Here is a 14,153-nt window from a genome sequence, read left to right as displayed (position 1 = left end):
CTCCAGGCTTCCAAGGATGTCACTCAAAAGGAAACTCAGATTGGAAGCATCCAGAGCAGAAGCTAAGATTACTCACTGATAAATGTCCGTGATGCATCCCCATTTACACAGACTAATTTTCTACACAGTTTACTATAATTACTTCTGTTGCTTGTAGCTTCCTTATCCCCTCTCCTGGGACCATTAAGCCTAAGTTACTCAGAATGAGGAGTAAAAGCTCTATGGCCTTCAGGCTCTTTCATATTTTCTCTCACTATTTCCTTCTCCAGTCACAAAGATCCTCAGTTTTTGTTTTTACAAAATACTGTGTCCACATAAAATTCATTCACATGCAAGGGAAGGAAAATTATTCCTTGCCTCAACTTGTTAATGGCTCCAGACCTCCCTTTCACCACATATCTGCCTATGGGCTCTTTGGAATGAAGTTAGCATTAGCAGGAGTTAACAACAGGCTTCTAACATGGGTTGCAACTGAAATACTCTGGAGCTGGATTTCAGCAGTCATTTCTGATTGCTTGTTGGATATTGACTCAAAAAATGTTCTAAAATTCCTGTCAGAAGAGCAGGAGGTGCTTGGCTGGAGGTACTATGCAGCAGGAGCTGACTGACTGGTACCACATTTCTACGCCCTTCCAACCCCACTACATGCTAAGTCTTTCTGTTCAAGCATTCATGACCTGAGCACTTGATGGGCTTATGGCAGCTGTGTTCTTAGTTAATTTTGAAGACATGAAGACTAGAATTTAGGTGAAAATCCTACCTCCAATGGGATTTCACCTTTTGCTGATGCTTGCTGCCACAGGGCAAGAGGCAGAAGCCAGATTATCACTTACGATTAAAATCACAAAGGACTCTGACAGTACTAACATCAAGCAATCTTACCACTGAGAGGAGTCTGGATGCTTAGTCTGCCTGAGATAAGTTGGGATGCTTACACATAGCAACCTTTCCTTGAATGCCAACCCCATACAGAGACAGGCTTTTCCTGGAAAGTACGCTCCTATGCAGAAACCAGCGGCCTATGAACATCTCACCCACCCATCACCCCTCTACTTACAGCCCCCACCACCTTCCCTTCCCTCCCAGAAGCCTCTTCTTTCTAAACCTATCCCTTCCCCTCCTGCTAAAACTTGTTCCTATACTTCTAGCCTCCAAAGTAATATTCACCCCACTTCCTCCTTCCTTGTCTATAATTGCATCCTTCTCCTCTCTTACTGTCCAACTCCTCCACGTTCATTTTCTTTCTCCCATTACTCTCACTTTCCATTCTTGCCTCTCATCCTTCCCACTTGTGAATGGTACCTGTCCTTCCTTATATTCTACTTCATCCTTTCTCCTTCCAAAGCGGCATCCAGCTCCTGGAAGCATTCAGTGCCTATTTTACTGCTGTTCCATAAAATACTTCCTGATCTTTCTTTCTCTCTTAAAAAAAAATAATAAAAAAAAAAAAGAGAGATGCTACAGAAAAATAAACTGTATTCATTTTTGAAAGTCCCCGTGCCCATTAAGGCACCTCACTCAGCTGAGTTTTTTACTGCTCATCATAAAGCCTCCTGCAGTCCCATTATAGTTGACTAAGAATAAAGCATGGCTTGAAAATAATCCCAGCATTACTGATTTCCGCCTGTGCTTCTTAACCTATTTAGAAAAATCAACATATTAGGAGAAGCACTCCACCCCAGGTTTCAAGGGCAATGCCCAAATGGGAAAGGTGATGGGAAGCACAGAAAGTTCCTGCTGCATCCACCAAGCTCTTAGCAGCCCTTGAGCAACACAGGGAGTGGCTGCAGCACTGCCAGCGCCCACCTTGCCCTGCAACATGGGCTGCACGCTTGCTACGGATTAGGGCACCTTTGAGTGACGTTCGCCTTGTTTTTCAATCAGACATGAGAGGGAGGGAGCATCGAGGCCTCCAGAAGTGACACAAGCAAGCAAAACAGAAAAAGTGCAGACCCAGCAGCAGACGGCAGTGCTGGAATGGGCCCCAGGCTCGGCTGTGAGAGCAGGTGACCAAAGGCCACTTGCGTTTTGGGGTGGACATGCAGGAGGAACACGAAGCGTGAGTCAGAACCACACCTCACGCGTGGCCGTCAACAGTATCTGATATTGTTAAGCAGGAGGACTCTGGCATCAGAGGGAAGGTTTTCTGGGTCCTCGCCAATGAAGTGATTGCTGAGGAGGATATTAGGTGTAACAGGATGTTTTTCTAGCGATGGCTGAAGGCAGAAGCTAAGTCACTGCTTTGGCTTCCCTTCTTCCACACCTCCACCAGGGATCAAAACAGATCCCTAGGTGGAGGAAAAGCTTTGGCTGTGCAGCCTGTATAATTCACTCACACTCCTTCTGAACAATTTATTTTAAAAATGTTAATAATTCCATTAGAGATGAGCGCATTTTCCGGCTATCCAGCTCATTCTCCCTCCCTAACGCTGGCACTTCAAATATATTGTTATAGAGTTATACCATTACTAGATTAAAAGGATGTCACAGACTGTGTCAGTTATGAATTCAAGAGATTGCATTAAGAGAGAAAATCTGAAAGTGTTACTGTTAGTTGTCTGGCATTATTCTCTGTGGTTGTGGTATGCACTACAGGTAAGAAGGAAAGTTAGGAAAGCTCTACATCCTGTATCAGGAGGTGGGTAATGGTGGCCCAAAGTTTGTCTTACCTCTATTGAATGATGCTCAAAAAATTGTGTACAAGAGGAGCCCAAAATTGCCAGCAAAATCTACAGTAGCACAGACTTGGAAACCTTTCAGCTGACGGATTTATGTTCCTTGAAAAACAGAAGTAAAAAAATTGCCATCAAAACACCAAGCCCCCAAAGAACCATGAGGAACATGAAGTCCACAGGACCATGCTACATCACAGCACAGAGCCAAACAGGGCAGTCATGTAGGTATACAGGCTTTCCCTTATGTTGTCTTTCACCAAAGCTTCTTTGGCTACCTTTGCTGGCTCTCAACCTGCCACTACCTCCAGCTCAGACCAAGCACAGCTTTTCTCCTGCCCTCCCGTACACACTGGGCAGGAACTGGCATGCTGTATCAATGTCACCAGCCCTCCAGCATCCTGCAAACAGCTCTGTTTTGCTTCATTACCAGTAATACTCTTCTGTAGCTATTACATATATATAGCTACTTGTCTTTTCTCCAAAATGGTGTCACCTATCCCTCACAGCCTGCAAGACAGACAAGACAGACATACATTCATACCAGTTTTGTTCTGTCTCTGCTCTGTGTAAACAGGCTGAGATGATGATGCATCCCATGAAGCTGAGCTGAATGAGCTGTAACAGTGACAAGTGCTCCTGCTACCTGCCACTACCCAGGAGAAATTTCGTGTCCTACACACTATCAAAAAAATGAGCAGAGAATTTTCTAAGATGAATTCGGACTATTGCATTTTATAGCCAGGTGGGTGCTAAATGTATGTTTGTATCAGAAATGACACTTCACACAGTGTATGATGTCCCACATGCCAAGTCACTCCATTTCTTTACTATTTCAGTTTTTCGCCTTATCATGTTTTCTACATTCTTTTTTTAAGCAGCCATCTGTTGCAATTATAGCAATGAATTGCACCAGCACAGATGGAAGAAAATCCGTAAGGTTGCAGAGTCAAGATTTCAGTGATTAGGAAATCCCTGAATTATGCTTGATTGTGCAATCAAAATTTGTTCCCCATATGCACACACTCTAAGAGCCACCTCCCGAACGCTGTGATCATGTGCTGCCTTATCACATGCTGCTTACCTCTGCCTCACTCCACACACAGATCCTGGCTCCAGGAATGAACTGGAGAGAAAATGAAGCTGTATTTTTTGCACGAGAGTACAGACAGATTAACAGAGAGAGCTCTTCCTTTGCCATGCATTGGTAGCTCAGGTGCAGAAGCTCCAAAACCATGCAACAGGGCACGAGGTGCAAATGCAGCTCCAGTAAAATGCGCGTCAGCAATACAGGAGTGAGGTCCCCACCGTCATCCAACATCAAGTCTGTGTAAGTGGAAGTTTGAGAGTTTCATTTTGAAACAGCTGTGAGGTTGTTTGGATTGTTGTGTTGGGTTTTGTTTTTTTTTTTAAGGGGTAATACAACATAATTTCCTCCCAATTTGTTCCTGGAAGGAGAGGACTAGTTTGGCTCACATCTTATAAGAGATGAAGCAGCAGAAAAAATTTCAGCCTGAAAGAGTAACTGAGGAAAATGTGAAGGTTTTATCTTGAAACCATGAGAAAACTGTGACCTTGGCTGGTATTTCTCATTCAGCCCACACTGTGAAGTAGCTGCATCTGAGGGCATTTCTTTCTAGGTAGGTTTGATGCCCATTTTTTTGTTTGTTTTTCAGCCACAAGATCTAAATCACATTCTCTTAAAGCAACACAAAATTAAGTAAAATTTGGCCAGAAGACATGGAGAACAGCAGAAAACAACGATTTTGACAGCCTGAATGCTTCAGTTCCAAATCTTTCAAAATGACGGGATTCAAATTTTCCCTCCATTGAGGTCCAGAGACCAATTTTACCTCCGTTTAATTCAGTAGCACTGAGTTTTGACTTTACTTTGAGCTGCACAAAAATCGTTGTTTCATCTGAAGCCCTGCACTCCTTGAGGGTTATATAAGACTGCTTTCCCTCTGTGGGAATGGTTTGGAAGATGCTTTCTAGAGACATACTCCTCAAATGTGAATGAACGCCTCCGTATTTGGCTAAATGTTGGTTCAAGGCACCTTTGGGTGATTGTGTAAAGCCAACCTCCACATGCAGCATTCACTTAGCAGGGGCAGATCTCTGCAACAGCACTTTGGTTCACCTCTGGAGAGAAGACTGGGGAAAAGCCATCACTGAAACTATTTCTTCAAATCACACGAGTCCAAAGCAGTGATGTTCTCCCTGCCGTTGGAACGCTTGGAGTTCTTCCTCTAGGGGTAACTACTGCTCCATCAGTTATTTCCAAAAATGCATTTCTTCACTCTGGCACGAGGGGAATTTCCCCAATTCGTTGCCCAGCTCCACCATTTTGATAACTGAGCTACTGAAGGCAGTTCTCGCCTTGCAGAAGGGAGGTCAGCTCTGAGCGAGGGAGGATGCTCCATTCCCTTTGCCATGCAGGAAACATAAGTCAGATTGTGCTGTGCTATCAATAAACTCTGCCTATTTTTTCAGCAACAAACTATAAGTTTTTTTTCAGCAAGTGCACTTAATATAATTTTGTTTGCCAAGTGGAGTAATGTTGCCTCCCTCCTTGATTACAGTTAAGTAAAAGTGTTTTTGTTTCAAATGGGAAAACAAATGGAACAGATTCTCCGGCCATCCAACACTCACATGCATCTCTGGCATGAAGTTTATCACTCAGCATGGGTGGGAGGAAGGAAATAGCTTTTTGGACACCCCTTGCTACAATATGGGAAGCTGATCGTGATAGAAGATAGTCCACAATCTATTATCCTTGACAACGTTTTACAGAACTGTCACAGTGGTATGCAAGTCAGAGAAAAAAAGCTTTGGGCCAAATCCTTAGAAAACACAGAGTGACATATACTGGGGAATTTGCCCCTTTGTCTACAGTGTACGGAATTATTCATGCCAAATCACTTCATAGGAAAATTTGGGCTTTTTTTCCTGGTGCTGGACAAGTTGTTTGGAGGCACAGTGTTGCTGGTTCCTGCACAAGAACAACCTCTTTATCCATCCAGCCTCCACCTAGCTCAGTATCCTGCCGCTAACTGCATCCAGGTGGCAAAGGGAGGGCCTGGAGCAGATGAACCTTCAGCCCCAGCACAGAACAGCAGATGATGCCTGAAGCCAAAAGCCTATGCTTCTTCATCCCTAATGAAAATGAGCAAAGTACCCACACTGTTTCATGGGTTTCTGTCTTACTAGTGCACAGATAACAGATTTCACAACTCCCTAAAAACTGTACCTGTTTGTTACCCAGGCATTTGTTCCTACCTGCCACCTTCTGCTAGCTCAGTGGTAAAAGCATGTGTGCACTTGGAATGTGGAGTTTCGGGCACCCTCTTACTGGGATTTCGTATGGAATGTCCATATTCCACTGGCAGAGCAGAAAGGAAGCATTACCTGTTTCTCTTACCTATTAGATACACTTAGACTGGGAATTCTTATCTACTAAAGTTTCCAAGGGCTGACCTGAAGGACATATGCTCTGTTTCCTTGAAATAGCACACAGCATATTACATCAGGCTTGTGTCTGTCCCAAGCTGAACTACTCAGTAACTGGAGAATGGAAAAATGCTGCCAGCGCCCAAGTTGCACGTTGCCACCTCCCTCTGTGAGCTCCTTATCTGGGGAATGCCTGGTGGATGGGACAGCAGAGCTTCTGCCAGAGAGCCCCTTTCCTTCTGGGGGCTCGAACGGCCCCAAACATCCCACTGCAGCAGCAGAACTTGTCCCAGATGGGATAAGGCCCAGTATCGCAAGGCAAGAGGAGGGACACACTCAAGGACTGATGAGGATCACCCTTCCCAGGCTTTTGTAATGGTGCATATAATGCAGCGGGATTCTGAACAGCACGGAGGGGCAACAGGTAGTTTTGCCATCAGGGGGAGTAAAATCAGCTTAGGTGAGCATCTAAGGGTGTCTGGCTGGCAGACTGCCTTCTTCCAACACAGCCCAGTGAACTCAGCTCCGCCACCATGAAAACAGTAGGATTTGTATTTTAAAGTGCCTCATTAGATCAAGTGCTCATAGCCAAAGCTGAAAGCAAGTCATAAGGGGAGGAATGGGGTGGTGGCAGCTGGGAATCTGGCAGCTGTGTGATCTCTGGGGGCTACAATTGAACATGTAAATTTCTATATTAAGCAGCGAATGCATCTATTAGGGTAAAATTGCTCCAGTTTAATTGTTAGATAGGCATGTTTGTTAAAATACAATTTAAGCAAGATCGTATCGTTCTTCCTCACTCAAGAGTGTGTGCTCGATAACGTCGTTTGTCAGCAACTGCCTATTATGTTAAATAGCTGAGGAATTGCTGGATATCTTTCTGCTTAGATAATAACATTAAAGTTTCTTGAAGCATTTTAGAAGTCTGACTAATCTCTCTGTCTCTATTTTATTTTTCTAAAGTGAATTTAGTGCTGGTGAAAGGTTCCAGATTGACAGCCCTGGAGACAGGAGCGGACTGCTTATCCACGTAATAGGCCCAGGCCAGACAGCTGCAGCCAAGCTCTGCTCCCTGCAGCCATCGGCTCCTGTGCCGTCATTTCGGACACTTTGCTGAGTCTGGGATGGTGATGGGCATGACTTTGTCTGGCTAATATTATATGGTTTTCTTTATATCCAGAGAGGTGGCTAAATTGAATCATTTCTGGAAAGGCACCAGGAGCCTAACTTGGTCTTATCTCCATCCTTTTGACTATTAAGGGTGCATCAGGACTTCAGCACAGGCACAGTGGGTAGGGAGAGTTACTCTACGTGGCTGATCTGAGATGTGACAGCATTTGGGCAGGCATCCTTCACGACACACAAAGCAAATAACCACAGCCTCAAAGCAATCTTGAAGTCCAAGCCTAAAGAAGTGCCTGTAACTGAGAACTAACAAAGATGTGGAAAACATTCTTGGGCTGAAACTGCCTAAAAATGCAACAGACAGAGCTAGGTGAACAACGGAAGACTTGTTTGCCATCTCCAAAGGAAAACAAACCCGTTTGTTTGACACACAGCAAGTTGACACCACCTGGCTGCCTGGGCAATCATCAGCTGGCAGCAATGCTCAGGAACCACCACACCGAGCTGCACTGCGATGGCAGTCTGGCTACAGGAAAGCTGATGATATGTGGTACTAATGCTATCCAAGTCCCTGACTCACAACTTCCTCTCATTACCAAGCAAATCTAACCAGAGTGGGTAGATCTGGCTGCTATCTTAAACGAATGAGGAGGATATTTTCTTTGGCTGTCATTTCTGTTTTCATTCGCAGGAATGTTACTGGTCTTTGGATGCCATCATGGCACTCTTGGAGGTAAGAAATTAACACGGGCTATTATTTCTCTAAGCCTTTCCTTTCCCCAGCCAGCAGCATCCAAACATCCACATTCAAGCCCAGCATTAGCAAGCCTGCTACTATATTGTACTGGGGTAATTTCCAGCATCAAATCCTTCTGAGTGAAAAGCCATCCTATACAAGATAAATGACCTTTACTCAACAATTCTTAAGTTGCTCTTGAGAAATTCTGTAATTGTTGGAGGAGGGAGGGGAACAAACCACAAGCCTCAACAAGGAGGAAGGTTTTACACAATAGTTCCTTGTTTTCCAAAATTTCCCCAAACAAATATCGTACTGGCAATTTCCATACTTCTATTTCAATCTGTTCTGGCTGTCAGAAGAAGAATATCTACATCCTCAGCCCTGTGAAGACATATGTACATGCTTAATATACACATAATGATTGCTGCTTCGTGCAGCTACTCCCAGGATGTGAAGTTTTGTTTGTACACAAAAGCCTTTACAGAATAGGGCTTTTGTCTTCTTATATACTTATTCAAATGAGCTCAGATATCAATTCAGTTTCCTACCATGGGAATATTACAATTGCAAATAAATTCTCTTTTATTCCAAATATTGACTATTCCAGGACACAAAGTGAAATTGCAGACGTTTGGTTATAGCTGTAAGCAGTGCACTCATCCTAAGTGCAAGGAGCTGAGCTCACTCCAGTCCCAAAATTGATTTGGCTCCCACACTTCTGCAAATTAGGTTCCATATTTCCATGCTTAAGCACAAAACCAACCTGTAACTTTAACGTTTAATATTTAAATGAAGTGTTTAATATTTACACAACAAGTTCTTTTTTTAAATTTAAACCCCTGCCTAAGCAAGGCAGAAAATAGTAATGGGTGAACCTCAAACCACTGAAGGCTGGGTCCAGTTCAGAAGCTTTTCCAAACCTCTTCTGTGTGTAAAAAGCATTGACTGAGAGACTCGCAAGAACATGACTCATCTGGATGCGGCTCTGACTTATAGGCCATCACATTTTGAGTGATGGCCCCCAAGTTCTCCTTCTGATCACCAATTTTGCTGTTGCTTTCAAATTTAATGATGCTGAGTCACAATGGTGATAAAATCTTTGGAAAACCAGTTTAATCTGCCTGCAGAGCCAGAGCCAAACGGAGGTCTGTCTGAGCACTGCCCTGATTTGCTCCCATCTCAGCCTATTCCAGTCCACCCTGGAACATTCCCTGAGGCCAGGGCTGATGCAAAGGATGATACAAAATTAATAGATTTGCATTTGACTCCCCAGTCATCCTATTACCAGAGGTATTCCATACAGGCCCTCTGATTTCACCTGCACCACCTCTCTGTCAACTTGGTTTATGTTAAGAGCCACAGAAAATTGTCAAACCAAACCCTGTGGCTAATGTAAGATGTAAGAAGCTGATGCAGTTGTTACATAAACTTCTGACAACTACATTCACCCAAACTGCACCCCAGAGTTGGGCAATGCACCAGTTTTGGGTTTTTTTTCTCAAGACTGAATGTATGTCCACCGTAAAGAGGAAACTGCACACTCTGCAGCCATCCTTAGGGACTTCTCTCTAGAGACTGCAATATCCAAAGCCTTAAAAGGCAGCGATGGACAGGTCTAGGTAAACTCGGGGGCCTACAGGACATCAAATGCCGTTCCTGATCTGTTATAACTCACATTATTCACCACTAATCCACCAGGTTGAGGCATCCCATCTCATTTTATCTAACTGTTTATTGTAGGGTGATACAATCCACCATGAAACCACATCAGCCTTTATACACCAATAAACAGTTTAAATAGTCATAGCTCTGTGGTCCAGAAATAATAACCATTTTTATCATTGAGGGATAAAGGGAGACAAGAAAAGTTAATAAAAAGGGAATAACCAAGCTTTCTGGAGCCTAAGCTAAACCTGATACAGCTCAAAAGTTTCAGTTCAGTCATTGTCTTCTTCAGCTTAATTCCTAGTGGAAATAAACTTAAATAGTTAACCAGTACCACTGAGTCCATCAGAGGGAAAAAGGAAGAGTTTTGAAGCTAGAGAAGCACGAGTCCTAAGCAAACAAACACACAATGGCAACAAACAATCAAAAAATAAAATTAAAAACCAAACTGTTTAAACTCAGCATACATGGCTGCTGATGTTAATGGGACTTAACTTCACTGGCTTTATCATCTTCTCCATCATAATTGCTCTGCCTTGATGGAATTACTTCAGTAACATCTAGACCAGCCTCACCTCTCTGCAATTGTTCATCTCAGGGCACTGGGCTGTGACCCTGCAGAAGCATGCAGTGGCTGTGCCATGGTGAACCAGCTGCAGCAGGAATTTGTCCATTGGTACTTAGGTTTCCTGTTATATCACTCCAAACAGAAAGAAAAGCACAGAGAGCCAGAATTCAAGAAAAATTTACTGCCTTTAAGCAACAGCAGTAACTTACAATATTATCCATCATCTATGACACTTCCTAGGAATTTCTGGACTCATTCCTGTGACAACTTCAGAGAAGAAATCTGGGCTCTGCAAAGACCTGAGTTACATCCTCTGACGGCAACATCACAGGGATCAAATTCAATCAAGGGAACCCAAATAACCTATTTTTATTCTTGCAACTTCTGGTAAATTTTATTTCTGTGACTTGAGGTGATTATTTTTCCCTTTTGATACCATTTTCAGTGCATGCCCTTCATTTCCCCTGTGGAGCCAGCCCAAATGTCACAGAGACTATTAATGGTGTATACTTAACACACATACTCACAGTATGTTCATTCTCAGGAAGACTAAACATTATTGAAAGGTTACAGCATTTATTTTGATGTGTGTCTGTTTAACCAATTCTAGCAAATGTTACACAAACACAAAATGGGCTTTCCTTCCCTGTTCCTCACCAGCCATCCCAAGCCATTGATTTTTAAACAGAAATCCTTTCTCAAATCAATGAGGAATTTAAAACCTGATGTCACATGGAGCATGGAGACGGTTCAAATGTACAACAAACAAATATGTAAAGAAGAAAGAAATATTTCATCCTTTCTCCCTGTAGCCGTACTGAAGCCCGTTAACAGCTTCAAGCTCACCAGTTTCTACCAGCTTCTGGCTGATTTCAGGGGCCACGTCTCCAGCAGCAATATTAGGAAGAACCAGAAGTTTGGTTTCTCACTGTTTTGATTCTCATTTAATGGACGACATTTGGATGGACTTCCTGTGATTCCTAAGGATTTTATTGGGACTGAGCATAACAGTCAATAAATGGAGCCCTTCTTGTGGCTGTTCTGAGCACGGAGAAAACAACAAACTTGTAAAACATGAGTTAGAATTTAAATTTGCACAATATCCCAGCTGCAGTTTGAAGTGGACCTAACACTATGCATTCATCCTCATCAGCCATCACTCAACGGCAAAAGTGGGATTAATCATCTCCACTACAGCTACTAGCATTATTGATTATGTGTTATTTCTAGAGAGTTAAACCCTTAGGGCAAAAACAAAAACAAACAAACAAACAAAAACCAAACCAAAACAACCAACAAAACAATAACAAAACAAAAATAATGCCAACACAGAAAAACCTAAAGCAAACAAGCCTTTCCCTGCTCTTGAAAGGCAACTCTGCGTAAAATCACAGAGATTTATTGCTAGGGAAGCCCCACCACACACCTTAGTTGACATCAAAGAGTCAAGGGCATATGAGGCCACAATCAAGTCAGGCAGCTTCTTCCACCTTGTTTTTTCATTACCTCATAAGTTCCTTTGCACAATACATCCAGTGCCATCAAAACACTGTGCAAGCATGAACACTGTTCACACAGAGCCAGAATCATATAGCAGTAGCAGCTACTATTTGGAGTATTAGCAAAGCTAATGAATCCCCAGCCCAAAAATACAGCCTTACACAGTCAGACACCAATCAAATTCAGCATCTTGTCTTTACGCTGTGAGAAATTAGACTGACTGGGCTCCTTATCCAAAATGTCAAACACGATAATAAAGTCAGGAGAGAAGGCTGTCCTTTCCTCGAGCACTTTGCTGCTCTGACACCTTGTCCTCAGACACTAAGCTGCCCTTTTGTCAGGAGCTCATCATCAAAGCCACCCCCCACTGCCCTGCTCCCCACATACCTTCCCACTGCTGGCAGTATGGCACCTGCTCAGGCTCTGCCCACCTGGGGAAGCTGGAGCAGCGAGGAGATTTGTAGCCTTGGGCAGCTAGAAAGTGGTGTCAGAGCCTGTGGAGGCCTCTTAATTGCTCCCAGGGAGCCCTGTAATCCTACCTGTGTCTTCTCCAAATGGAGCAATGTAGAATCTTGGGGGATGTTATGGGGTGAAGGAGCAGCCTGGAGTTAGGGCAGTAGAAGCAGAATAAGACAGCAGTCCATTTTCCATCCCAGGCACTCTTCCTGCTCGCTGCAGTGTCCTTGTGTTCACGCCCGTCCCAGTCAGACTGGGCAGCTCTTGGTGCACTGCCTCCAGCGGAGCAGCCTTGGAAGAGGGAAGGAGAGAGACGTCATGCCTCGTCTGGAGACAGCAAACCTTGGTCCTCAGGAGATGACCTTGAATAGAAATGCCCTTCTCAGGGCAGACAGCCCAGTGATGCTATGGAAGGGAGCTTAGCAGCACTAGCACAAATAGCCATTGGCATTTTCCTATTGCCAAGACCGCAGCCTTGAAAATGAGTAAATAAAATAGAAACCTTAGACTGGGCAACATCTTCATTCCTTAGCCAACTGTGAGGAGTAACGGAGAAGGTTGCACCCTCTGCTACCAGAGAAGAGGGCCACTGGGGCAGTGGATTTACCACTTCCACCTGGAACCATTATTTCATGTGATTTTTTGCAGGATGGTCATCCCCACGGTGCCAAGGCCCTCTGGGAACACAGCAGACCAGTTGGGGGGACAGCAGGGTTCACAATGACTTGTTCCTACCATGGCATCCCACCTTGTCCCTGTGCAACAAGGACACCTGGGGGTGACCTATGAGGACACCTCAAGCAAAAAAAATCCTGCCTTTCTCTCACCTCAGAGGATGAATGAACCATCAAGCACAAAAACATAAACCCAGCTGGAAAGAAACAGGAACTATTCCCAAACACGATACGAAAGCTCTTACTCAAAGTATAAAAGTAAATATTTTCATAATTCATTTTTCAATTTCATGCCACCTCTGCAATAATTATTTGCGGCGAAGATTCTGCCTGCCAAAATGTTAGAGAACGCCACCAACACAGCCAGAGACATCTTTGGGAGGAAACTCACACAGCAGCCCCACAGCCACGAGATGCAATGGATGCAGATGTTCCTGGAGACGGGCAGCCAGGGCACGGCATGGACCCTTCTCCAGGGCACATCCCAGCCACTCCAATGGCCCTCCACTGTGCCTCCTGCTTGCAGCAGGGCTGGCAGCAGGGGAATTTGCCCAATATTCAGACAAAACAGGGCCCTACGGGGTGCTGCGAGGCTGGACGTGCGCAGAACTATTTCGGCAGAGGACTCAAACAGCTGCATAGTTTCTGACCATCTCAGCACAACAACCCCATGTCAATACGCGGAGAGGAATGCGGAGACCTCAACGGTGCCTCTCGACACCCATCTGTTTTTTAGAGTCAACTTCCCTGAACTCCTCTGCAAACTATTAGCACGCCGAACGTCCAGTTGAGGGCTATGTTTTGTGTGTGTGCTTTAATTCCAAAGTAAACTCTTCTGCCTCGAGAAACATGCTACACAATAAACTAATTTGAGCTGAGCTTAGTTTAATCTTTCTGGGCTTTTTCTTGTTTTGATCTGATCCCAGAAGTGGAAGTCTGGTTTAGGTATCGTGTTTTTGTTTTGTTTTGGGGTTGAGGGTTTTTTGGCTTTTTTTTTTCCCTCTCATTCTGGGATTTGCTCTCCACAAGCCAGATTCCTGGATTTGACAAGTTCTGTTTTATGCTACTTACACTACCACCTGCGCAGCCAGAGAGATTTAAAAGGCTGACTTCCCTGTTGGTAAAAGCAACAACAAGCAAACAGAGCTGCGTTCAGGACAGGCTGAAAAGTAATTGGCTTCCTTTTTTTGTATGGATTTACAGACGTGTCCTTCCCTGTTTTCCCTGTATGCACCCAGTCCTTTTCCTCTTCATAATGTGCTTGCTTCATCTCACAGAAGCTCTCTTGACGTGTTGGCATTCTT

At 44.1% G+C, this 14,153-nt stretch overlaps 1 long non-coding RNA gene across 1 annotated transcript; it reads left to right on the top strand.

Annotated features, from left to right (window-relative positions):
• Positions 1 to 3,770: 3,770 nt before the first annotated feature.
• On the top strand, positions 3,771 to 13,740 carry LOC128073814 (uncharacterized). The gene is made up of 3 exons (XR_008202898.1): positions 3,771 to 4,002; positions 7,939 to 7,980; positions 10,460 to 13,740. It is a non-coding gene; the product is annotated as an uncharacterized LOC128073814 (long non-coding RNA).
• The last annotated feature ends 413 nt before the right edge of the window (positions 13,741 to 14,153 follow it).

This window comes from Tympanuchus pallidicinctus, unplaced genomic scaffold (genome assembly GCF_026119805.1).
Source record: "Tympanuchus pallidicinctus isolate F22 unplaced genomic scaffold, pur_lepc_1.0 scaffold8, whole genome shotgun sequence".
Classification (NCBI taxonomy): Eukaryota; Metazoa; Chordata; class Aves; order Galliformes; family Phasianidae; genus Tympanuchus; species Tympanuchus pallidicinctus.
This window is presented reverse-complemented; position numbering and strand designations above follow the sequence as displayed.